The sequence below is a fragment of the Bos javanicus genome, chromosome 2, assembly GCF_032452875.1.
Source record: "Bos javanicus breed banteng chromosome 2, ARS-OSU_banteng_1.0, whole genome shotgun sequence".
NCBI lineage: Eukaryota > Metazoa > Chordata > Mammalia > Artiodactyla > Bovidae > Bos > Bos javanicus.
In genome coordinates this window covers 51370420-51396694 of record NC_083869.1, presented here as the reverse complement: position 1 = coordinate 51396694, position 26275 = coordinate 51370420, and the positions used below count along the sequence as shown (strand labels likewise).

Here is a 26275-nt window from a genome sequence, read left to right as displayed (position 1 = left end):
ACACAGTTGTGAATTGAGATTAGTACTTAAATCTACATTACTGCAAAAATAGACCACGTGTGAGAAACGAGTTACACAAAACTTTGCAAAGCAACGTGTCAACAAGTCTAACTCAATTTGGCACAGTACAAATTGAAAACAGAACTGCCCACTACCTGTATTATTTGCCACAAAATGGCTTTTTAGAATAAGTATAGTTAAGGTTGCAATGATCTCATTGATTAAAGTTAACATCTATTTAAAGGAAGATAACTGAATTTGGCATCAGAAATGCCAGGTTCCAATCCTGTTTAGCTATGAAAATTTCGGTAAGTTAAAAATTTAAGTTTCATAATCATGAAATAAAATTAGAAACAGGATGTTACTGAAAAATAAAGTAATTTAAATCTTGGGATCATGTGCAATGCAATACATAATTTTAAAATATTGACTTAAGAAATGATAAGTGCAGATCAAACTAAAGGTAATGCCAAGCCTTCATTCATTTACAAATATTTAATATATATTTGAAGTGTATTTTAATTTTTATGGCCTTTTAAGAATAATATAGCACTGTGAAATTGATTTATACTATTTATTTACCCAGCTTGATGTCATGTAAGGAAGTTTATCTAAAATGTGGGTAAATATTTGCTTTATTTTGTAAATAAATTATAGCTATCACTGTGTTTGATTTTTCTTTGCGACTGTAGAGTCCATGGAATCCTCTTGGCCAGAATACTGGAGTGGGTAGCCTTTCCCTTCACCAGGAGATCTTCCCAACACAGGTCTTCTACATTGCAGGTAGGTTCTTTACCAGCTGAGCCACTAGGGAAGGCCAAGAATACTGGAGTGGGTAGCCTATCCCTTCTGCAGCAGATCTTCCTGACCTGGGAATCGAACCAGAGTTTCCTGCATTGCAGGCAGATTCTTTATCAACTGAGCTATCAGGTAAGCCCAAGCAAGGCTTCTCCAAGGGCAAAGCAGAAGCCCCCAACAAGATGGTAGGAGGGGCAAACTTGCATTTAGAATCAAATCCCATACCTGCCAGAGACTCTGAGAGGGCTCAAATAAAACCTTGTGTGTAGCCAGACCTGTGTTTGAGCCTCCTGTAGAGGTACTGGTCAGCAGTGGCCTGCGGCAGGGACCAGGGCACTGGGTGCAGCTACCTGGGTCACACCGCCTGTGGTATAAGCCCTCTTGGAGGAGGTCGCCATTAACCCCACCAAAAAGCTGCCAAGCAGACAACCCACAAACTGCAGAACAATTATGCCAAAGAAATTCTCGCACTGTTAAGAAAGTTCTAGGACCCAGAGCAAATTTACCACCCTGAGGATCTGGCAAAGGGACTGAGAATGCCCAGAGAATTTGACTTTGGAGGCCAGTGGGATTTGGTCACAGAACTTACACAGGACTGGGGAAACAGACTCTTGGGGCACAAACAAAACTTTGTGTGCACCAGGATCCAGAAGAAAGGAGCAGTGACCCCACAAGAGACTGACCCAGACTTGCCTGTGAGTGTCCAAGAGTCTGTGGCAGAGTGGTGTGTCGGGAGTGGCCTGCTGCAGGGTTGGGGGCACTGAGTGTGGCAGCACATGCACAGGACCTTTTGAAGGAGGTCGCCATTATCTTCATTACCTCCACCATAGTTTGGCCTCAGGTCAAACAACAGGGAGGGAACAGAGCCCTGCCCATCAATAGAAAATTGGATTAAAGATTTACTGAGCATGGCCAGGGCCATCAGAACGAGACCCAGTTTCCCCCCCAGTCAGTCTCTCCCATCAGGAAGCTTCCATAAGCTTCTTATTCTTATCCAACAGAGGGCAGACAGACTGAAAACCACAGTCACAGAAAACTAATTAAACTGATCACATGGACCATAGCCTTGTCTAACTCAATGAAACTATGAGTCATGCATGTAGGGCCACCCAAGACAGATGGGTCATGGTGGAGAGCTCTGATGAAACATGGTCCACTGGAGAAGGGAATGGGAAACCACTTCAGTATTCTTGCCTTGAGAACCCCATGCACAGTATGAAAAGACAAAAATAGGACACCGAAAGATGAAATCCCCAAGTTGGTAGGTACCCAATATGCTACTGGAGAAGAATGGAGAAATAACTCCAAAAAGAATTAAGAGATGGAGCCACAGCAAAAACAATGCCCAGTTGTGGATGTGACTGGGGATGGAAATAAAGTCCGATGCTGTAAAGAGCAATATTGTATAACAACCTGAAATTTAGGTCCATGAATCAAGGTAAATTAGAAGTGGTCAAATAGGAGATAGAAAGAATGAACATCAATGTTTTAGGAATCAGTGAACTAAAATTAACTGGAATGGGCGAATTTAACTCAGATGACCATTATATCTACTACTGTGGGCAAGAATCTCTTAGAAGAAACGGAGTAGCCCTCATAGTTAACATAAGAGTCTGAAATGCAGTACTTGGGTGCAATCTCAAAAATGACAGAATGATCTCTGTTCGTTTCCAAGGCAAACCATTCAATATCACAGTAATCCAAGTCTATTGCCCAACCAGTAATGCTGAAGAAGCTGAAGCTGAATGATTCTATGAAGACCTACAAGACCTTCTAGAACTAGCACCCCCAAAAGATGTCCTTTTTATGATAGGGGACTGCAACGAAAACTAGGAGGTTAAGAGATACCTGGATTAACAGGCAAATTTGGCCTTGGAGTACAAGATGAAGCAGGGCAAAAGCTAACAGAGTTTAGCCAAGAGAATACACTGGTCATGGCAAACACACTCTTCCAACAACACACGAGAAGACACAACGCATGGACATCAGCAGATGGTCAATACCGAAATCAGATTGATATTTTTGCAGCCAAAGATGGAGAAGCTCTATACAGTAAGAAAATCAAGACCAGGAGCTGACTGTGGCTCAGATCATGAAGTCCTTATTGCAAATTTCATACTTAAATTGAAGAAAGTAGGGAAAACCACTAGGCAATTGATGTATGACCTAAATCAAATCCCTTACAATTATACAGTGGAAGTGACAAATAGATTCAAGGTATTAGATCTGATAGAGTGCCTGAAGAACTATGGAGGGAGGTTCGTGGACATTGTACAGTAGGCAGTGATCAAGACCATCCCCACCGGCCCCCCAAAAATGCAAAAAGGCAAAATGGTTGTCTGAGGAGCCCATACAAATAGCTGAGAAAAGAAGAGACATGAAAGACAAAGGAGAAAAAGAAGAATATACCCATTTGAATGCAGAGTTCCAAATAGCAAGGAGAGATAAGAAAGCCTTCCTTAGTGATCAATGCAAAGAAATAGAGGAAGACAATAGAATGGGAAAGACTAGAGATCTCTTCAAGAAAATTAGAGATACCAAGGTAAAGTGTCTGTCTACAATGCAGGAGACCTGGGTTCGATCCCTGGGTTGGGAAGATCCCTTGGAGAAGGAAATGGCAATCCTTAGTACTATTGCCTGGAAAATCCCATGGACAGAGGAGCCTGGTAGGCTACAGCCCATGGGGTCGCAAAGAGTTGGACACAACTGAGTGACTTCATGTTCACGTTTCACATTCATGTTCAAGGGAACACTTCATGCAATGTTGGGCACAATAAAGGACAGAAATGGTATGGACTTAACAGAAGCAGAAGATATTAAGAAGAGGTGGCAAGAATACACAGAAGAACTGTACAAAAAAGATCTTAATGACACAGATAGCCAAGAAGGTGTGATCACTCATCTACAGCCAGACATCCTGGAATGTGAAGTCAACTGAACCTTAGGAAGCATCACTAGTGGAGGTGATGGAATTCTAACTCTGTCAGCCTTTGCTCTGCTTCATTTTGTACTCCAAGACTGAATTTGCCTGTTACTCAAGGTATCTCTTGACTTCCTACTTTTGCATTCCAGTCTCCTATAATGAAAAGGACATCTTTTTGGGGTGGTGGCAATATTTCATTCTCTTTTATGGCTGAGTAACATTCCATTGTACATATATATCACACTTTCTTAAGCCAATCATCTGTTGATGATTACTTGGGTTGCTTCCATATCTTGGTTATTGTAAATAGTGCTGCTGTGAACATTGAGGGGGTGCATGTATCTTTGAAATTATATATATATATATATATTTTTTTTTAATATATATACATATAACCAGGATTGAAATTACTGGATCTAGTGAATTCTAGTTTTAGTGTTTTAAAACTAAAACTTCATACTTTTTTCCATAGTACTTACCCCAATTTACATTCCCACCATTAGTATAAAAGTGCTAACCTTTCTTCACATCCCCTCCAGCACTTGTAATTTGTAGACTTTTCAATGATCACCATGTAGACAGGTGTAAGGAAAAATCTCATTGTGATCTTGTCTTGTATTTTTCTAATTAGCCATGTTGAACATTTTTTCACATTCCTGTTAGCCATCTGTATGTCATCTTTGGAAAAATATTCAAATCTGCCTATTTTTGATTGGATTATTATTTTGATACTGAGATGTATAAGCTACTTATAAATTTTGAATATTTGTCCCATTATTTACAGATATTTTCTCCCATTCCCTTAGGTTATCTTTTTATTTTGCCAATGACTTCCTTGCTGTGTATAAACTTCTAAGTTTGATTAGATCCCATTTGTTTATTCTTTTATTTCTTTTGCCTTGTGGAAAAGATCTAAGAAGATATTGCTATGATTTATATCAAAGAACATTTCACCAATATTCTCCTGTAGGAGTTTTATGGTGTCATGTCTTACATTTAGGTCTTTAAACTTTTGAATTTCTGCATATGGTATGAGGAAACGTTCTAACTTCATTGCTTTACATGTAGCTGTTCAGCTTTCCCAGCACCAATTATTCAAGAGACTCTTTTCTCCATTGTATATTCTAGCCTCCTTTGTCATAGATTAATTGACTACAGATGGGTGGGCTTAGTTCAGAGCTCTGTTTTCTGTTCTCTTGATCTGTGTGTCTGTATGTATGCCTGTACCATGCTGTTTTGATTAATATTGCTTTGTAGTATAGCCTGAAATCTTTTTTTCCCCTCAGGATTGTCTAGTCACGGTTTTTGTATGTGTGTGTGTGTGTGTGTGTGTGTGTGTGTGTTTTTTTTGAGCTGTAGGAGTTGCTTGTATATTTTTGAGATTAGTTGTTTGTCAGTTGCTTCATTTGCTATTATTTTCTCCCATTCTGAAGGCTGTCTTTTCACCTTGCTAATAGTTTCCTTTGATGTGCAGAAGCTTTTAAGTTTAATTAGGTCCCATTTGTTTATTTTTGCTTTTATTTCCAATATTCTGGGAGGTGGGTCATAGAGGATCCTGCTGTGATGTATGTCAGAGAGTGTTTTGCCTATGTTCTCCTCTAGTAGTTTTATAGTTTCTGGTCTTACATTGAGATCTTTAATCCATTTTGAGTTTATTTTTGTATATGGTGTTAGAAAGTGTTCTAGTTTCATTCTTTTACAAGTGGTTGACCAGATTTCCCAGCACCACTTGTTAAAGAGATTGTCTTTAATCCATTGTATATTCTTGCCTCCTTTGTCAAAGATAAGGTGTCCATATGTGCGTGGATTTATCTCTGGGCTTTCTATTTTGTTCCATTGATCTATATTTCTGTCTTTGTGCCAGTACCATACTGTCTTGATAACTGTGGCTTTGTAGTAGAGCCTGAAGTCAGGTAGGTTGATTCCTCCAGTTCCATTTTTCTTTCTCAAGATCGCTTTGGCTATTCGAGGTTTTTTGTATTTCCATACAAATTGTGAAATTATTTGTTCTAGCTCTGTGAAGAATACTGTTGGTAGCTTGATAGGGATTGCATTGAATCTATAAATTGCTTTGGGTAGTATACTCATTTTCACTATATTGATTCTTCCAATCCATGAACATGGTATATTTCTCCATCTATTAGTGTCCTCTTTGATTTCTTTCACCAGTGTTTTATAGTTTTCTATATATAGGTCTTTAGTTTCTTTAGGTAGATATATTCCTAAGTATTTTATTCTTTTCGTTGCAATGGTGAATGGAATTGTTTCCTTAATTTCTCTTTCTGTTTTCTCATTATTAGTGTATAGGAATGCAAGGGATTTCTGTGTGTTGATTTTATATCCTGCAACTTTACTATAATCATTGATTAGCTAACACCTATCCTGCTCAAACTCTTCCAGAAAATTGCAGAGGAAGGTAAACTTCCAAACTCATTCTATGAGGCCACCATCACCCTAATACCAAAACCTGACAAAGATCCCACAAAAAAAGAAAACTACAGGCCAATATCACTGATGAACATAGATGCAAAAATCCTAAACAAAATTCTAGCAATCAGAATCCAACAACACATTAAAAAGATCATACACCATGACCAAGTGGGCTTTATCCCAGGGATGCAAGGATTCTTCAATATCCGCAAATCAGTCAATGTAATACACCACATTAACAAATTGAAAAACAAAAACCATATGATTATCTCAATAGATGCAGAAATAGCCTTTGACAAAATTCAACACCCATTTATGATAAAAACTCTCCAGAAAGCAGGAATAGAAGGAACACACCTCAACATAATAAAAGCTATATATGACAAACCCACAGCAAACATTATCCTCAATGGTGAAAAATTGAAAGCATTTCCTCTAAAGTCAGGAACAAGACAAGGGTGCCCACTTTCACCATTACTATTCAACATAGTTTTGGAAGTTTTGGCCACGGCAATCAGAGCAGAAAAAGAAATAAAAGGAATCCAAATTGGAAAAGAAGAAGTAAAACTCTCACTATTTGCAGATGACATGATCCTCTACATAGAAAACCCCAAAGACTCCACTGTGTGTGTTTACATATAAATTTTTTTGTTTATTTGTTATAGTTCTGTGAAAAAATATCCTGGATATTTTGATAGGGATTGCATTAAATCTGTAGGTTGCTTTGGGTAGTATGAGCCATTTTAATAATAATGATTCTTTTAGTCAAGTGTACAGGCTACCTTTTCATTTCTTTGACTCATCTCATTCCCTTTATCAATGTCTTATAGTTTTCAGTGCATAGGTCTTTCACCTTCTTGGTTAAGTTTATTTCTAAGTAATTTTTGATGAAATTTTAAATGAGATTGTGTGTTTACTTTCTCTGATATGTTGTATTTCTTTACACAAAAAGTGAAATATTTCTGTATATTTAATTTTGTATGCTACAACATTGGGCTCATAGATTGAACTTGGAACTATTCCCTCCTCTTCAAAGTTTTGGAATAATCTGAGAAGGCTAGGTATAATTTTGTATATGTTTGGTAGAATTTCCCAGTGAAGTCCAGTGTCTTTCTTGATAGTCCAGTGTTTTGAGGAAACTGGCATGGATTTTTTTTTTTTTTTAAGAGGACAAAATAGATGAAGTTGTGGTTAAAAGGAATGTATGTGTACCAAGGCCTTTGTAATTTTATAATAAGTTTGTATAATATACTGCATGAAAAGTACCTTGTAGCATTTCTTCTCAATACTATAATTTCCTTAGAAATTAGTTTGAAAGCCATAAAAAGGGCCTGTAATAGAGGAACTATTAGAGATGTCATTTGTAATTAAGACACTAGTAACATATGTACTTCTACAAGTTGCCAGGTGTTGATGTTATACATTATAGACTGTAATTTTTAGATGTTTTGGAAAAGAACATAAATGTTTTCAAAAAGTTTAATGAAATGAATAGTTGCCAGAAAAGTCAAACCGCTTAAAGCCTTATTGTGCTAATACTAAAAATGAGGTTATTTTTTTTTTTTTTTTTTAGGAAATTAGTATTATCACACTGAAAGTATGGGTTGTCCAAGACTATTGGTTTAATTTAAAAAATTTTTTAAGGTGTTCTGCATATTTCGAATAAAGTCTTGATGTAGTTCAGGAGCTGGAAACATTGTAACAAACAATGTTCTGGCCTTTAAATTAGTTGCTAGGAAACTGTAAGACCAAAGTCAACTTTAACAGCACTGCTGCTGCTCTGCTTTACTGCAACATGTTAATAGAACAGGGTCATTTGCTTCCTGCCTTTGAAGACCTCTGTCCAGAAGGGTCTTTTGCTAAGTCACTGAGATTCATTCCCAAGGGTCAGATGCTGAACACTCAGACTGATGGCATGGACCATGTGATAAACATGGAGGCAGTATGTGTAGTCGAGATCGTGAATGCAAGGGCTTTTTCTGTCAGCTGCCATGATTGACAGTGCTACTTGTTTAAGTTGTTCTTTCCCAGAAGGCTCCTTGAGAATTACTTTGTGGTCCTTACTGACACCTTTAAACTTTCAATAACCATTATTCTTACACTTATTTTTTAATCCTGTCATAACATTTTCCATCAGAATTATATTGATTTTTGTGAAAAATATAATAATCCTCATAATGACCGGATTTCTTCTATTTCTACCAGAAAAAAAAGCTATTAAAATGCTTGCACATCTTCCTCAAACTGGTAGTATGCATTTAAAATACTTTCGTAATAATAAATACCACATGGACATATGTAGCCAGGAAAGGGTTTCCGTTTTTATGACACTTGCTTCTCAAAAACAGACATATTCTTTAAAGGAAAAAAAAATTGCCAGCTCTGAATTGATTGACATTTGTTTACTTAACTCTCTCCTTTTGAAAGCCTGCACACCTATTTCAACCTTGAACAGTTTCCAACTGTGGTATACTGGAACATTTTTTCATTTATTAAGTTCAGTGTTGCCAACCCAAACAAAGTATAATCAGCGATGATCCGAGCAGACCAAGCTGTCTAGCACCATACAATGTATCTGCATACTAATTTCCAAATTCCCTCACATTTCCAGAGAACTAATGGGATCATTTTCATTCTGTTACAGCAACTCAACAGTTACTGAATCACCATCTGTGTTTTCGTTAACCTGAATCAGATATGAATTCTGTTATTGCAAGGTAGAGCAGCTTGTTTAATGATTCTTAATCTTTTCTTTAATTAAATCATGCAGCCAACCTGAAAAATCTATCTTAATGCAAATTAGGAGCTTTTTTGGCATTCGCTTACAGTAATGCACTAATAAGGTTAATTTATGAAGGTTCTCTTCCAGTCTGTACAGATGATATTTGTTCACTGCATATTTTTAGCATATTGTCCCTTTTTGTAATATTTTAAGTAATAAAAACATAGCTATTTTTCACTTACACAAATGAGAGATACTGTAAGCAGCACTCTGTTAACCAAAACTAAGTACAAAAAATATAAAGAATTCTAGATAAGAAGAGAATTCATTTTGTTGAGTTTCAAATGCCAATTCTCTGGAAATAACTGTCTCTCTCTAATCATTTTCTAATCATTTTCTTTTTTCTTAGATATATGAAAAGGCAGAGAACTGAATAATTAGAGGAGTACTTACCTTGAACATGTTTTTCCTTTTGGACATTAGTTAGTTATATAAAAAGTAAATAAAATAGTATAAAATTATCCTATCAAAACTTTGCAGTTACATACTTATTACAAGTTATATTTTTAAAATTTAAAAATACCTCATCTACATGATATTTTCAATTAGGTATTATAATAAATATTTCTTGTAATGCTAAATTCAGTATAAATACACAATCATGGAGCTGGATTAGATTATAAGAAATAGTTCAGGATAAAACAAATAGCAGCTTGTAAGAACAGTGGGATTAAAAGTTAATGAATGAAAGAATACTACTAACTTTACTATTCTAATATTTACAAATGGGGCTTTTCTTTATGATAGAGTTAGCCACTGTATGAATTAGTCTTCTCTTAATCTAGATTTAGCATTTGAATAACACCAAAGATGGTTAATTAAAGAAAGAAAGAAAGAAATTGAAGTCCCTCAGTCATGTCTGACTCTTTGTGATCCCATGGACTGTTGCCTACCAGGCTCCTCTGTCCATGGGATATTCTAGGCAAGACTACTGGAATGGGTTGCCATTTCCTTCTCCAGGGCATCTTCCTAACCCAGAATGAACCTGGATCTCATTCATTGTAGGCAGATGCTTTACCGTCTGAGGCACCAGGGAAGATTAATTAAGGCAGAATACAAATAATCTGCCTAAATTTGTTATGATAAGCATACGAATTTGAGAGCAACATATATGCTAAGCATATTACACACATATACATGTAGTGATGTGAATATAAACAGGACATAGTTGTCCTTAAAACCTTTAATTTATTGGAAGGATTACTAACTTTGCACTCACAAGGTTTTCAAATGTGACTTCAAGTAGGTGGCAGTATTTTCTGAAGTAGTTATCTTCCTTGCCTGCCTACGTGTATGCTAAGTCACTTCAGTCATGTCTGACTCTTTGCAACCCTGTGGACTGTAGCCCACCAGATGAGATTCTCCAGGCAAGAATAATAGAGTGGTTTGCCATTCCTCCCTCCAGGGGATCTTCCTGAACCAAGGATCAAACCCACATCTCTTCCATCTCCTGCACTGGCAGGCAAGGTTTGGCTAACTGGCATGATTGTATACTAGTTAGATTGTATACTAGTTATTCACTAAGAATGAACTAGTCTTTTAAAAGATTACTAATAACTTCTACCCCATGTTACATTTCAAAATATCCTACAGTAGAATGCATTTAACCTATGAAATAAACTGTATAACTTGTTTTTTGTTTTGACCTCACCTCTCTCCATGATATTAGACTCAATTCCTAAATAGTTGTGTGATGAAATATATTTTAATAGCACAACTTGTTTCTTTAGAAAATAATTGGGTATAGGTTATATCCAAAAGGAGATTTCCTTATCTGTTATTTAGGTGGAAAATTAAATAATTTTTAAAATATCTTTTAGGTGATTTCATTATGGAATTCTGTAATACGAGTATGTCATTCATCCCCCAAAGCACTGGAATAAGGTGTAAGTAAAAGAGGAGTGCAGTGGCCTTAAACAAAGTAATAAATTGTAATGCAAATCTTGACCTGTGGGTTTATATCTACTAGACTTTGAAAAGATAAAAACAAACTGATTAATGAGGTTACAAATATATTATTGCCTTTAACTTCCAAACTCCAGTATGGCTGTTGACTATATTATACCTCTAGGTTAAATTCATTCCAGAGGGAACTGGGCCCAACAGAAAGCATCAGTCATTTAGAGAATAATGACATAGCTTAATTATAATTAGAAGCAAAGCAAGACACTGGTGTTCAATTGCCACTAACAAGCAGGATAAGGTATTTCAAATACTTTGGGTCAGAGATTAGAAGATATATTAAAGATGTTCTTGATACGAGTGAGATCCTCTTATTTGAAACCAGATGACACAGAAATAGTTTTATCTAGGAAATTTGTAAGTTACATTGCCTTTTTATTTCTTTGAGGCAGAATCTATAAAATGCTGAATTATTACCTTACAGTAAAGCTGCTATTTTAAGAATTTTAAACTAATATTGACTGCTGTCAGATCAGTTTCTAGATTTATTGACTTCAGAAGTAAATATAAACTGAGGTGAAGGTGAGGTCAGATCAATATTTATCTTGTGAATCAATAGATTCTGATATTACCAAAACTGAAGCTCAATAAATGTATGAGGTTGATAGAGAAAAAACTTATCAAAAAGTTTAGTTTTGAAATTTCCTTAGCAAAATTGACTTGCCAGTTTTAAATATGTGATTTTATCATGCCATCAGGGTATACAGAAGAAAGTAATTCTGCATAGTAGTCCTGAGAACTTAAACTATATAATAGACATTGGCAACGTTCCTGTGTAGAGTCTTCTCTTGTGTTGCTGGAAGAGGGTGTTTGCTATAACCAGTGTGATCTCTTGGCAAAACTCTGTTAGCCTTTTCCCTGCTTCATTTTGTACTCCAAGGCCAAATGTGCCTGTTACTCCAGGTATCTCTTGACTTCCTACTTTTGCATTCCAGTCCCCTATAATGAAATCTTTTTTGGGTGTTAATTCTAGGTCTTGTAGGTCTTCATAGAACCACTCAGTTTCAGCTTCTTCAGTATTACTGGTTGGGGCATAGACTTGTATTACTGTGATATTGAATGTGGTGACTTGGAAACAAAAAGAGATCATTCTGTCATTTTTGAGATTGCACCCAAGTACTGCATTAGGTTGCTTAAAACCCAACATTTGGAAAACTAACGTCATGGTATCAGGTCCCATCACTTCATGGCAAATAAATGGGGAAACAATGGACAGACTTTATTTGGGGGGGGGGCTCCAAAATCACTGCAGATGGTGATTGCAGCCATGAAATTAAAAGACACTTACTCCTTAGAAGAAAAGTTATGACCAACCTAGACAGCATATTAAAAAGCAGAGACATTACTTTGCTAAAAAAGGTCCATCCAGTCAAAGCTATGGTTTTTTCCAGTAGTCATGTATGAATGTGGGAGTTGGACTATAAAGAAAGCTGAGCACTGAAGAATTGATGCTTTTGAACTGTGATGTTTGAGAAAATTCTTGAGAGTCCCTTGGACTGCAAGGAGACCCAACCAGTCAACCCTAAAGGAAATCAGTCCTGAACATTGGAAAGACTGATGCTGAAGCTGAAACTCCAATACTTTGGCCACCTGATGTGAAGAACTGACTCATTGGAAAAGACCCTGATGCTGGGAAAGATTGAAGGCAGCAGAAGTGGATGGCAGAGGATGAGATGGTTGGATGGCATCACTGACTCAAAGGACATGAGTTTGAGCAAGCTCTGGGAGTTGGTGATGGACAGGGAAGCTTGGCGTGCTGCAGTCCATGGGGTCTCAAAGAGTCGGATACGACTGAGTGACTGAACTGATAGATTGATACAGAATGTTTCTGTCTCATGAGACACATGTTTTTTCAATCATATGTTATCCAAGTTCTTTCCTCATTTTACCTCTTATTTACCTGCCTCAGAAAGAAAAAAATTGGAAAATATTTGCTGAAGAGAAATTTTGTTCAACTTTTGATGCAACGTCATTTGAAATGTGGTTCCTGAGATGAACAATAATTTCTTGTTTACTTGTATCTTCATCTTTATAGCTCCTGTGTGCTCCAAGGTACTAATATGTCCTAGTCCACTCAGGCTGCTATAACAAAATATCATAGACTGGGTAGCTCATAAAGAATAGAAACTTATTTTTCATGGTTCTGTAGGCTAGAAGTCTGAGGTCAGGGTGCCAGTATAGTTGAGTGAGGGCCCTTTTCTAGGTTGTAGACTTTTCATTGTGTCCTCACAGGATGGAAGTGGGCAAGGGAGCTCTGTTTTCTCTTTTATAAAGATATCAATCTCATGACCTAATCACCCCCAAAGCTTTTTAATGACTAATATCATTGTATTGGGCATTAGGATTTCAACATATGAATTTAGGGGAAAAATAAACATTCACACTGTAGCACTTGCATACTGTAACACAAAATTTTAATTTTTTATTTTTATACAACTTTAAAGGTTACTTTCCAGCTAATTATTACAAAATACTGGCTCTATTCCCTGTGTTGTACAATACACTGAGCCTTATACCCAAGAGTTTTGTATCTCCCCATTCCCATCCTTATATTACCCTGCCACTAGTAACTACTAGTTTGTTCTTATATCTGTGCATCTGTTTTTTTGTTATATCCAGTAGTTATATTTTTTAGGTTCCACATATGACTTATAGCATACAGTTTTTTCTAACAAATTTCACTTAGCCGAATGCCCTCTATCCAAATCTATCCATGCTGCTACAAATAGCAAAATTCAGTTCTTTTATGACTGAGTAGTATTCCACTGTGTGCGTGTGTGTATCTCACACTTTTATTCGTTCATCTGTTGATGGATGCTTAGGTTGTTTTCACATCTTGGCAATTGTAAGTAATGCTTCTATGACCACTGGAATGCATGTGTCTTTTCAAATTCATATTGTTTATTATTTTTTCAAATATATACTCAGGAGTGGAATTTCTAGGTCTTCTGGTACACAGAGCCCTGGTGGCTCACATGGTAAAGAATCTGCCTACCTATGCAGGAGACTCAGCTTCGATCTCTGGGATGGAAAGATCCCTTGGAGAAGGCAATGGCAAACCACTCCATATTCTTGCCTGGAGAATTCCACGGACAGAAGAGCCTAGCAGGCTATAGTCCATGGAGTTGCAAAGAGTCTGACATGACTGAGCAACTGAACATACATGCATCTTAGTTCTATCTATATTTTTTGAGAAAATCCCATCCTGTTTTTTCCACAGTGACTGCACTGATTTACACTTCTACCAGCAGTGTACAAAGATTCTCTTTTTTCCAAATAATTGTCAACATTTGTTATTTGTGTTCTTTTTTATGATAGTCATTCTGACAGGTGCGAGTTGATATCTACTGTGGTTTTCATTTGCAGTTCCCTGATGATTAGTGATGAGCATCTTTTCATGTCCCTGAAAGCATGAGCATCTTTGTATCTTCATTTCCACTTTAGAAAAAAATGTCTGTTCAATTCTATTTTCAACTGAATTGTTTATTTTTGATATAAAGTTATATAAGCTGTTTATGTATTTTGAATATTAATACCTTATTTGCATCATTTGGAATTATTTTCTCTCATTTGCTCTGTTGTAGTTTTCATTTTCTCAGTGGTTTCCTTTTCTATAAAAAGCTTTTACAGTTTTTCATTATTTTAATATTTTAATTTTATTGGAGTATACTTGATTCACAGTGTTGTTAGCTTCAGGTGTACAGCAGAGTAATTCAGTTATATATGTACATACAGTCAATATTTTATAGATAATTTTTTCATATAGGGTATCTCAGCATATAGTTCCCTGTGCTATACAGTAGGTCCTTGCTGGTTATCTGTCTTACAAATAGTAGTGTGTGCGTATGTGTGTGTGTTCATCTGAAGCTCCCGATTTATTCCTCCCCTGCCACATTTCCACTTTAACTGGGAATTTGGTGACTTTAAGTTTGCTTTCAATATCTCTAAGTCTGTTTATGTTTTGTACATAAGTTCATTTGTGTCTTTTTTTAAAATTTAGATTCCACATATAAGTGATATTTGTCTTCCTGTCTGACTTCAGTTAGTATGGTAATATCTTGGTCTATCCATATTGCTACAAATGGGATTATTTCATTTTTATGACTGAATAATATTCCGTTGTATGTGTGTGTATATACATAATGTAAATCACCGGGCTTCCCAGGTGGTGCAGTGCTAAAGAATCCATCTGCCAGTGCAGGAGACACAAGAGACATGGGTTTGATCCTTGGGTCAGGAAGATCCTCCAGAGGAGGAAATGGCAACCTACTCCAGTATTCTTGCCTGGAAAATTCCATGGACAAAGCAACCTGGCAGGCTACAGTCCATGGAGTCACAAAGAATTGGACATGACTGAGCAACTGAGTGCTCACACACACACAAAAATATTAATATACCACATCTTCTTTATTCATTCCTCTGTTGATATTTAGGTTATGTCTATGTCTTGTCTGTTTTGATGCAATAAACACCGGGGTGTGTGTATCTTTTCAGATTATGGTTTTCTCCAGATATATGACCAAGAGTGAGACTACTGAATCATAGGAATAGCTCTGAATTTAGTTTAAGCAAGCTTCATCCTGTTCTCCATAATGGCTGTACCAATTCACATTCTTCCCAACAGTGTGTGTGTGTGTGTGGGTGGGGGGGTTCCCTTTTCTTCACTCCCCTTCCAGCCATTTATTGTTGGTAGACTTTTGGTGAAGGCCATTCTAACTGGTGAGAGGTGATACCTCATTGTAGTTTTGATTTGTATTTCTGATAATTAGTGATGTTGAGCATCATCTCATGTGCCTCTTGGCCATCTGGATTTCTTCTATGGAGAAATGTCAATTTAACTATTCTGCCCATTTTGTGATTAGGTTATTTGATTTTTGGATATTGAGTTACATTAATTGTTTATTCTGGAGATTAATCCCTTCTCAGCCCCTTAATTTTCAGATATTTATTCCCATTCTGTTGGTTTCTTTTTCATTTTGTTTGTGGTTTCCTTTGCTACACAGAAGCTTTAAATTTAATTATGTCCCATCTGTTTTTTGTTTGTTTGTTTATTTTGTTTTCATTTTGATTATTCTAGAAGGTAGATCTAAAAAGATGTTGCTGCAATTTATGTTAACGAGTGTTCTTGTGTTTTCCTCTAAGAGTCTTACAGTGTCCTGGCTTGCATTTAATTCTTTGATCCTTTTTGAGTTTATTCTTATGTACAATGTTAGAGAATGTTGTGTTGTTTTTTTTTTAAACATGTTACTGTTCAGTTTTCCCAGCACTACTTACTGAAGATACTTTTATCCATTGTATATTCTTGCAACTTTTGTTGTAGACTATAACCAGAAACATGAGTTTATTTGGGGGCATTCTGTCCTGTTCCATTGATCTATATTCCTTTTTTTTGTGCCAGTACCATACTTTTATGATTACCATAGCTTTGAAGTGTAGTCTGAAGTCAGAGAGGCTGATTCCTCCTGCTCAGTTTTTCTTTCTCAGGACTGTTTTGGCTCTTTGGGGTCTTTTGTGTTTCCATGTAAATTAAAAAAATTTTTGTTCTACTTCTGTGAAAATGCCATTGGTTATTTGCTAGAGACTGCATTGAATCTGTAGATTGCTTTGGATAATGTAGTCATTTTAACAACATTGATTTTTCATATCCTTCCATTTGTGTCATCTTTTGATTTCTTTCATCAACATCTTATAGTTTTCAAAGTACAGGTATTTTGTCTCCTTAGGTAGGTTTATTCCTAGTTATTTTATGCTTTTTAATGTGATGGCAAATGAGATTATTTCCTTACTTTCTCTTTATGATCTTTCGTTGTTGGTGTATAGGTATATAAGTAATTTCTGTGTATTAATTTTGTATTGTGCAATTTTACTGAATTCATTGGTGAAGTCTAGTAGTGTTCCAGTATCATCTTAAATTTCTATGTATAGTATTGTGTCATCTGTAAATTGACAATTTTACTTCTTTTCCAGTTTGGTTTTCTTTCTCTTCTGATTGCCATGGCTAGGATTTCCAAAACTATGCTGAATACAAGTGGCAAGCATGAACATCCCTGTCTTGTTCCTGATCTTTGAGGGAATGCTTTCAGCTTTTGCCATTGAGAATAATGTTAGCTGTAGGTTTGTCATATATGGCTTTTATTATGTTGAGGTATGATTCCTCTATTTTCATTTTTTGGAAAGCTGTTATCAAAATGAATGTTGAATTTAGCCAAAAGCTATTTCTTCCTCTGTTGAGATAATCATATGATTTTTATTCTTCACTTTGTGAATGTGGCATATCGCACTGATTTGTGGCTTTTGCAGAATCCTTGCATCCCTGGGGTTGATCCCACTTGATTATGGTGTATGATCCTTTTAATATATTGTTGGATTTGGTTTGCTAGTATTTTGTTGAAGTATTTGCATCTATGTTTACCTATGACATTGGCCTGCAATTTTAACTTTAATTAGGTCCCATTTGTTTATTTTTCATTTACTTTAGGAGACATATCCAAAAAATATTGCTACAATTTATGGTAAAGACTGTTCTGCCTGTTTTCATCTAGTTTTGTAATATCTTCACTGCTGTTTAATTAGCAAATCTATTATTTCCTCATAATTCCTGATTTCAGATTCTTGAGTCTTTTCAATCTCTCATGTAAGTTCCAGATAATAATAAGTTGGTCCAATGTCTATTGAAGGTCACATATAGGTAGGAAAATATAAGTGAAAAATTCACAGAACTTAGGATCTGTGCCCTTCACACTCTTTGTTCATCAAATATGGAATGGCAGAGCATCCTAGACACTGAAAAATATTTAGAAAGCATTGTGTAGTTAATTAGGGATTATTAAATTGCAAAACATGTGCACAAGGCCCAGAGATATGAAGTACAGTCACATCATGGAAGACTGTTGAGGTCCTAAATAAAATGAACAAAGAAAAACCAAGAGAACAGAGAAGAGAAGAGATGAATCTTTGTCAGAACATTTTATGAAATGAATATTTTGATTTAGAAAGTTATCACAGAAAAATACTTGCAGACAAATTTACAAAATCTTACATACAAATTCTAAGCTGGAATATGACCTTCATTATTACAGATTGTCACATTTTTCCCAGTCAATAGAAAATTTGTCCTTGTCTCAAATTCTGTATCCTAAGCTCTTCTCTTTAGTCATACTTCTTTCAGCTTTTGGAGAACAGATAATATGATTTATGTATTCATTATACCACCTTCAGTGCCAAGGAAAATACTTTGTACATAGTAGGTCCTTCTTCAACAATGTTATTGGTCAAATAAAGCTTCAGTGAAAATGTCCATTTCTGTGGTACATCAGTACTGTCTTCAACTAGAATCGGTTGTTAATGTATTCCCTAAAAAGTTTCATACCTAGATGTCTATGAAAAAAGATACTTCTGCATTTCTTAATTAAACTTGTTTTATTTTTACTCTTTCTTTTGTGTTCCTAAGGCATTTTGGATATGACTCGAATATAACGTACATCACAGTTTAAAGAAATATTTATCTGTCTACTTGCTATACTAGATTATGTTTTTCTGAAGAGAATGGACTGTATCTTCTTTTCTTGGCATCTATGGAAGAAAATGTTAGATCTCTATCGGTGACTCAATCTTTGTTGAAATAGAATCCTTAAATATAGAAAATTGTGATAAATGAGTTATTATAATGAAACAAATTCTACCAAATGAGGAGGGAAAACTTTCAGGACTGCTTCATTTTGCTGTGAAGACACCTCCTTAATTTGTGAAAAGTAGGAGGAAGATAGAAGACTGTAAATTCTTTGGTTTTTAACATGTCCTCTAATTTTGGCAGATTTTATCAGGTCTTTTGCACACAGCTGATTTACTTTCAAGTACGAAAACAAATTCTCATAGGTTTACAGGCTAAGTGAAAAAAACTTTATATTTTAGTGTGAATACTAGTAACTTTGAAGTACATGCTTATCTGAATAATCCAAACATAAACTAACAGGAATTACATTTTTTTTAAAGAATGCAGCAAAGAAAAGACTGGTAAGTGTTAGCAGGTAGAGAGGGGGGACCAAGAAGAAGACAACCATTTCAAGGTATAGAAGTTCATTGTTAACTTGACAGACAGTTCTAATTGACAACATTAAAATGCTTCTTTGAAACTTAGGAGCTATGCTTTACTCAGATGCGAGGATTATGTGTTTTTCAAAGTGTGGTCTGTGTGTAGGGTGACCATATTATCATCCAAACCTAACACTCTCAAGAGTCAAAGGGGGCATTCTTAATATGCTTATCACTAACATTAAGAACGGGCCTCCCTGGTGGCTCAGATGGTAAAGAATCTGCCTGCAATGCAAGAGACCTGGGTTCCATCCCCAGGTTGGCAAGATTTCCTGGAGGAGGGCATGGCAACCCACTCCAATATTCTTGCTTGGAGAATCCCCATGGACAAAGGAGCCTGTCCTGGTGGGCTACAGTCCATGGGGTAGCAAAAAGTCAGACACGACTGAACAACTAAGCACAGCACAGCATTAAGAAGAATGCTGGGGAATCTAGTTCAGTTGGGGTAGATCATCACCCTGAATAGACCACTTGTAATGGTATTATCTAGGGTATTTTAAAATGTGAATTTCAAGCTCTAGTCTAATCTCACTGCATAAGACAAAATCCCTAAATCTGGACTGGGATTCCACTTTCTAATAAGTATCCTAGATGGTACAAATGTACATTTTTATGTTGTGGAAGTTGGACTTGAAATCATTAGTTAAAAAGGTGAAATTCTACAGCCTACCCCTTCATGCTGAGTTCACACTTGCTAGAGACAATTTTACTCCTAACAACACCTAATATGTCAGACTCATGGTTCAGTAAGATTTGAAAGATTTATGATATAAAATTTTATAATAGGGACATGTATTGACCTACAGATCCCCTATTTTATAATTATGGTCCATAAAATCAGGCTAAGATGAAGCCTAGCCTTCATACAAATTTAGATGCTTTTGCTATATACCACCAATGCCTCCTGGTGACAGCCCCTTCTCCCACAAAGAATATCACTCCCAATCCCTAGGATCCCCAAAACAGTAACTATATAATAGAAAGAGACAAAGTTTCTGCCCTTAAAAAATAAGGATAAAAACAGAATCTTGAAAGCAAATATTTTAAAATCACAACTTTTAACTGAAAATACTTCAAGATCACATTAACTTAACATACATTCCAATAGATTCAACTAAAATATCTTTCTCAGAAAATATATATTCTCAGAAAAAGTTTTTCAAAGTCTGTCACTTGCACATATCACTCACTACAGTGATTTCTATCCTGTAAAAGGCAGAGCACAACATCAACCAGAACCCAAGAAGAAATAAATTTATATTCAACTTTTCCAAAGCATGACTCTTATTGTGCTCTTTTCTAAAGAATGCTTATCTGCCAAGAAATAAGCAAGGGCAGGAACAACCAACTATAACAAGAGGAAGGTTGTTATTTTACCATCACTTGTGATATATGCCGATTTGTATATTTAAAATGAAAACATTAAAATTACAGCTTAAATGTTTAAGTATGATTTGACCTAAAATAAAGGAAATAAATTTACCAGTTGTAGTTTCTCAATGCTGAATAGACTGTCTCATCTAGAACAAAAAAGGAACCATTTGTTTGATATCATTTTTGATGAATTATTAATTTTATCACAGCTAAGATGACAGCTAATATTAGAACATTGAATTATTAATTTTCAAATATGCAATAAAAAAGCAGAATAAACATAAACTGAGAAGTGTTTTACGTATGGGTTACATTGCTTACATATTCTATTTAAGAAAAATACCAAAGGAAACAGAAGGAATTAAAAATCTTGTCAACACTTCTGATGAATTCGTTTACTCAGTACTTTCTATGCCACTTTAAAATATAAAGCACAAATAACATTGCATACTGATAATAAATGTTATTATTGAACACTAAAGATATACATTATCCATATTGCAAATCATCTTTGTGTAGTTCCAAGCAAGATAGTTAAATTACAAAGTGCTAATAAGAGTGAGAAACATCTGTGGTCTTAAAGAATTCACCTCTAATCTTTCCAGGATTATTTTATGGAGAGATGAAAATTGTTTCTTCAGAATAGCTTCCAGTTGGTTTTTTAGCCATTATGTTTTGTCATGACAATTATTCCTGTTATTTCATAGAATAAAACTCACAGAGCCTCCAGTCTTCCTCAACTGTTTAAAGTGGTGAAGTTTCAGTCCAAAAGTAAGGATAGGCTCTGCCTCCCTCCCCAGCGGCGCGCACCGGGCTCCAGGCGGCGCGTCGAGGGAGCTGCCGGGAGTCGCGGGCCACCAGCGCCGAGAGGTCAGGTCCCTTCGCCTCTACAGAGGCGGGGAGTGTTTAAAAAAAAAAAAACAAAAAACAAAAGTAAGGATAGAATCTAAGCAGCTCTGTCACAGTAGGGACCAGTGCTGGGTCCTGTCGAATACCTTTCCAGGAACCTCGCCTGAACTCTTGAACCTTCCAAGCCTTAACACTCGACTTCTGAATAAGAAAGTGTTTTCTTGGTGTCATAAGCACTCCAGCAGTGTATAACAGAATCACTGCTCAGAGCAAAGGGAAAATTATGGAAGATACAGAGGGGAATGCAGACTGATGGATATCTTTAGGACATGATTCCCTGTCAGAAGGAAGAAACCAGTTGTTCATCTCAGAGTTCACAGGATTTAATCTGGATAAAGGGTAATTTTTTTTTATATCCATTAAAACATTTGTTTGAAATTATGCCATTTGTTATTTAGGCACGTGGAACAGGGAGTACAAAAAGAAAGTTTCACAAGAGTAATTTTTTTTTTTCTTTTCAGTGAGGTAGGACTCCAGGTAATAAATAATGACTTACAGCTTTTCTAATTTAGATAAAAATGATCTTAGCTAGATATGCTTCTGTGATAATATTTAAATCAATAATTTTAATCACTATTTTTACACTTCACTATTGCTATACATGCCCCTACTGAAGGTTCTATGTAACCTATTAGATTATTTTATCATTTATTCTATCTTGTAATTAAAACATATGTTTATATATTATAATACATATCAAGTGACAAGCTAATCAGATCAGATCAGATCAGTCACTCAGTCGTGTCCAACTCTTTGCGACCCCATGAATCTCAGCACACCAGGCCTCCCTGTCCATCACCAACTCCCGGAGTTCACTCAGACTCATGTCCATTGAGTCAGTGATGCCATCCAGCCATCTCATCCTCTGTCGTCCCCTTCTCCTCCTGCCCCCAATCCCTCCCAGCATCAGAGTCTTTTCCAATGAGTCAACTCTTCGCATGAGGTGGCCAAAGTACTGGAGTTTCAGCTTTAGCATCATTTCTTCCAAAGAAATCCCAAGGCTGATCTCCTTCAGAATGGACTGGTTGGATCTTCTTGCAGTCCAAGGGACTCTCAAGAGTCTTCTCCAACACCACAGTTCAGAAGCATCAGTTCTTCATGCTCAGCTTTCTTTATAGTCCAACTCTCACATCCATACATGACCACTGGAAAAACCATAGCCCTGACTAGACGGACCTTTGTTGACAAAGTAATGTCTCTGCTTTTGAATATGCTATCTAGGTTGGTCATAACTTTCCTTCCAAGGAGTAAGCGTCTTTTAATTTCATGGCTGCGGTCACCATCTGCAGTGATTTTGGAGCCCAAAAAAATAAAGTCTGACACTGTTTCCATTGTTTCCCCATCTATTTCCCATGAAGTGATGGGACCAGATGCCATGATCTTCGTTTTCTGAATGTTGAGTTTTAAGCCAACGTTTGAGCCCTTAATGTTGTCAGACAGTCATACTGCTTTCCTCTAGCACTTCCATTCTCTCACATTCCTAAATGACTATTTATGACCTTTGCCTCTTTGCTCCATTTCCAACAACTCATCCCCCATCATCACTCACACAGATAACAGCCTTGCTTTCCTATTTTAGTGTGAAATCTGAGCAATCAGAAAAGTACTTCCTGGGACTCCCACTGCCATATTTACTCACCCATTACCTACTCAGTCTTTCCTCTTCTTTCTATGCTCTTGGCTAAGGCCAAACCAATAGATCTCATACCTTTTTGTATAATGAAGGATCTCACACCAAAAATTCTCTATTTTATATACTTATTATGTTATATATATTCCATTTGGTCTAATGTGTCATTTAAGGCCAGTGTTTCCTCATTGACTTTTCTGACTGGATGATTTGTTTATTGATGTAATTGGTGTATTAAAGTCCCTTACTATTATTGTGATACTGTCAAATTCTCCCTGTATATCTGAGACATGTATATCTGAGATAAGAAGGATACCATAAAATGATCAAGGCATCAATCCAACAAGACATAAAAGTAAATGTAACTATATAACATTATATATTATTATAACATTATTATATATATAACATACCAAACATAGAAATCTCTGAATATGTAAAACAAATACTAATGGATATATAGGAAGAAATTGACAGCATCTCTCCTCATTTTAATCATGAACCTTTTTCTCCACTCTGGATCATTTCTAACAACATACAAACATGCATTTAATTGCCCCACATTTTATCTAAAAAATAAATGCTTCTTTTTATTTTGCCCTCCAACAACTAGTCCATTTCTCTATTTTCCTTTACAGCAAAATTCACCAAAGAGATGTCTATATTCACTTTCTCAAGTGTTTCTGTTTCTCTTTTTCTTTGAACCCACAGCAATCAGGCTTTTACACCCACCTTTCTAACAGAATTGAACAGCAATGACCTTCGAACCTAAATCTGACAGCTAATTTTTAGACTCCATTTTATTGAACCTATCTCTGGCAGTAGACATAATATTTTCCTTGAAAGACTTTCTTCATTTGACTTCCAGAGCATCACATCTACTAGTTTGTTTTTTTTTTTCCCCTAAATCAGTAGTTGCTTTTCTTCTATTTACTATGTTGATTTTTCATCTTCAAGACTTTTTTAACCTCTATTTGTTTCCATCTAAACTTCAGTGACTTTCTGAAGACTTATGGCTTCTAATACTATGCTGCTGCTAAGTCACTTCAGTCATGTCTGACTCTGTGCAACCCCATAGACGGCAGCCCACCAGGCTCCGCTGTCCCTGGGATTCTCCAGGCAAGAACACTGGAGTGGGTTGCCATTTCCTTCTCCTCTAATACTATAAATAGGCTATATATCACCAAATGTTTATGTCCATCCAAGACCTTTCCCATGTATTACAACTCAATAAATCCAACTGCATAGTAGATAACTGTCCTTAAATATCTAACAAGCAAATCAATTTTAACACATCCAAATACAGTTCTTCATCATCTCCCAGAAGTCTTGTTCTGCACCTTTTTTAATCTCTAAGTATTTAGTTCTTCCTATTGCCTAGGACTGGAGAAGGCAATGGCACCCCACTCCAGTACTCTTGCCTAGAAAATCCCATGGACGGAGGGGCCTGGTGGGGTACAGTCCATGGGGTCGCTAAGAGTCGGACATGACTGAGCGACTTCACTTTCACTTTTCACTTTCATGCATTGGAGAAGGAAATGGCAACCCACGCCAGTGTTCTTGCCTGGAGAATCCCAGGGACGGGGGAGCCTGGTGGGCTGCCGTCTATGAGGTCGCATAGAGTCGGACACGACTGAAGCGACTTAGCAGACTTAGCAGCATTGCCTAGGACAGATATCTTAAAATTGATCTTGATTTCTCCTTTTCTTCTCAGTCCACATTAAATCAGAAAGCATATCTCATTAGCACTATATTTAAAATAGATCCAGGTCACAGTCACCCCTATTCTTAAGATTCTAGTCTCATCCCTATCTGTTCTCACACATATTATCTCAGTAACCTTCAAATTGTTTTTCCTTCCTTTCTGCTTGTTTCCTATGGTAAAAATGGCTATATTTATGTGTATGTTTTACTTGAAAGTAAATGCCCAACCAAGGTCTAAATTTCCCAGTCCATAGCATATAGGTGGAGTCATGTGGATAATTCTAGCCAATACAATGCAAGGTTGTTAATTGTGCAGAACTCATTTTTTTATGTTCTCTTTTCCTTCTCCAGAAACCATGAAGACGTTTGTGGAAGACCACCAGATGACAAGATGGAAAGAATACTGATCCCTGTGTCACTAATTAGAAGAGAGAGATCAAGAAATCTACCCATTCAGAAACATCCACACTGGGTTTTGTTATGATCAATGCATATTTTATTAAGTCCCTGAGATTTTGGGATTCTTTGTTATAACAGTTATACTATCTTAGACATTAGATAATACATCCTATTCTCCACCAAAGCTGTCAGAATGAGCCTAATAAAACATAGGTCAAATGAAATCACTCTTTTACTCACTTACTTTATGCAGTCACACAGGCCTCCTAACTATTCCTGGAATGCACCAACCACTGCTTCATTGAAAGCCTTTTACTCCCTCTTTCCTATGCCTGGAGTGCTCTGCTGATAATTCTATGTCTATTCCCTTATCTCTTTAGTCAATCTCTTAGTGAAATTTTCCTTGACCTACTTATTTAAAATGGAATCTGACTTTCACTCTGACATCTTATGTTGCCCTTACTCTTAGAATTTTCTCCAGAGGAATTGTTACTATGCCACATACTCAATTCTTTGTTGGGTCTATTTGACTCCTAGTACTTATAAATGTGTCTAGAACATATCAGGAACCCAGAGGTGGAAGGGGGTTTCAGGATGGGGAACACGTGTATACCCATGGCGGATTCATGTTGATGAATCCAATCCAATACAAAACCAATACAATATTGTAAAGTAATTAGCCTCCAATTAAAATAAATTTATAATAAAATAATTAAAAAAAAGAATGAATTGGTTCAACTAACTCATTACATTTTTTATATTTTCAAGCATTCAACATATATTAGTTCAAAACATGTGAGGTTCTCTGGCCTAGATAACCCTAACCCACTCACATATATACATCTTATCTTTTAAACACACTTGTAGTACAGGTATCAATTTAGGTATAATTTCCAAAAGCCAGAACCCCAGTTTCTTTCTGTTGATGCCTCTCTTCCATTACCTATTATGCTCTGCTCATCTGTTTTCACACAAGTTTTCCTATGGTATTAAAAAGTCAGTCACCTAGAGCCAGACATCCTGGAGTCTAAAGTCTAGTGGGCCTTAAAAAGCATCACTATGAAAAAACCTAGTGGAGGTGATGGAATTCCAGCTATTTCAAGTCATAAAAAATAATGCTGTTAAAGTGGTGTACTCAATATACCAGCAAATTTAGAAAACTCAGCAGTGGCTGCAGGACTGGAAAAGGTCAGTTTTCATTCCAATCCCAAAGAAAGGCAATGCCAAACAATGATCAAACTACTGCACAATTGCACTCATCATACATGCTAGC

General features: G+C 36.3%; 1 long non-coding RNA gene across 2 annotated transcripts in view; it reads left to right on the top strand.

Moving 5' to 3' along the window:
• The window catches only part of LOC133260307 (uncharacterized), a 293050-nt gene extending 267083 nt beyond the window's left edge, over positions 1-25967 (top strand). Inside the window, exons 5-6 of one of the 2 annotated variants that reach the window (XR_009740743.1) lie at positions 693-783; positions 24955-25967. This is a non-coding gene — a long non-coding RNA (uncharacterized LOC133260307). The remainder of the gene's footprint in view (positions 1-692; positions 784-24954) is intronic. The other variant, XR_009740745.1, reaches the window with a different exon arrangement.
• The last annotated feature ends 308 nt before the right edge of the window (positions 25968-26275 follow it).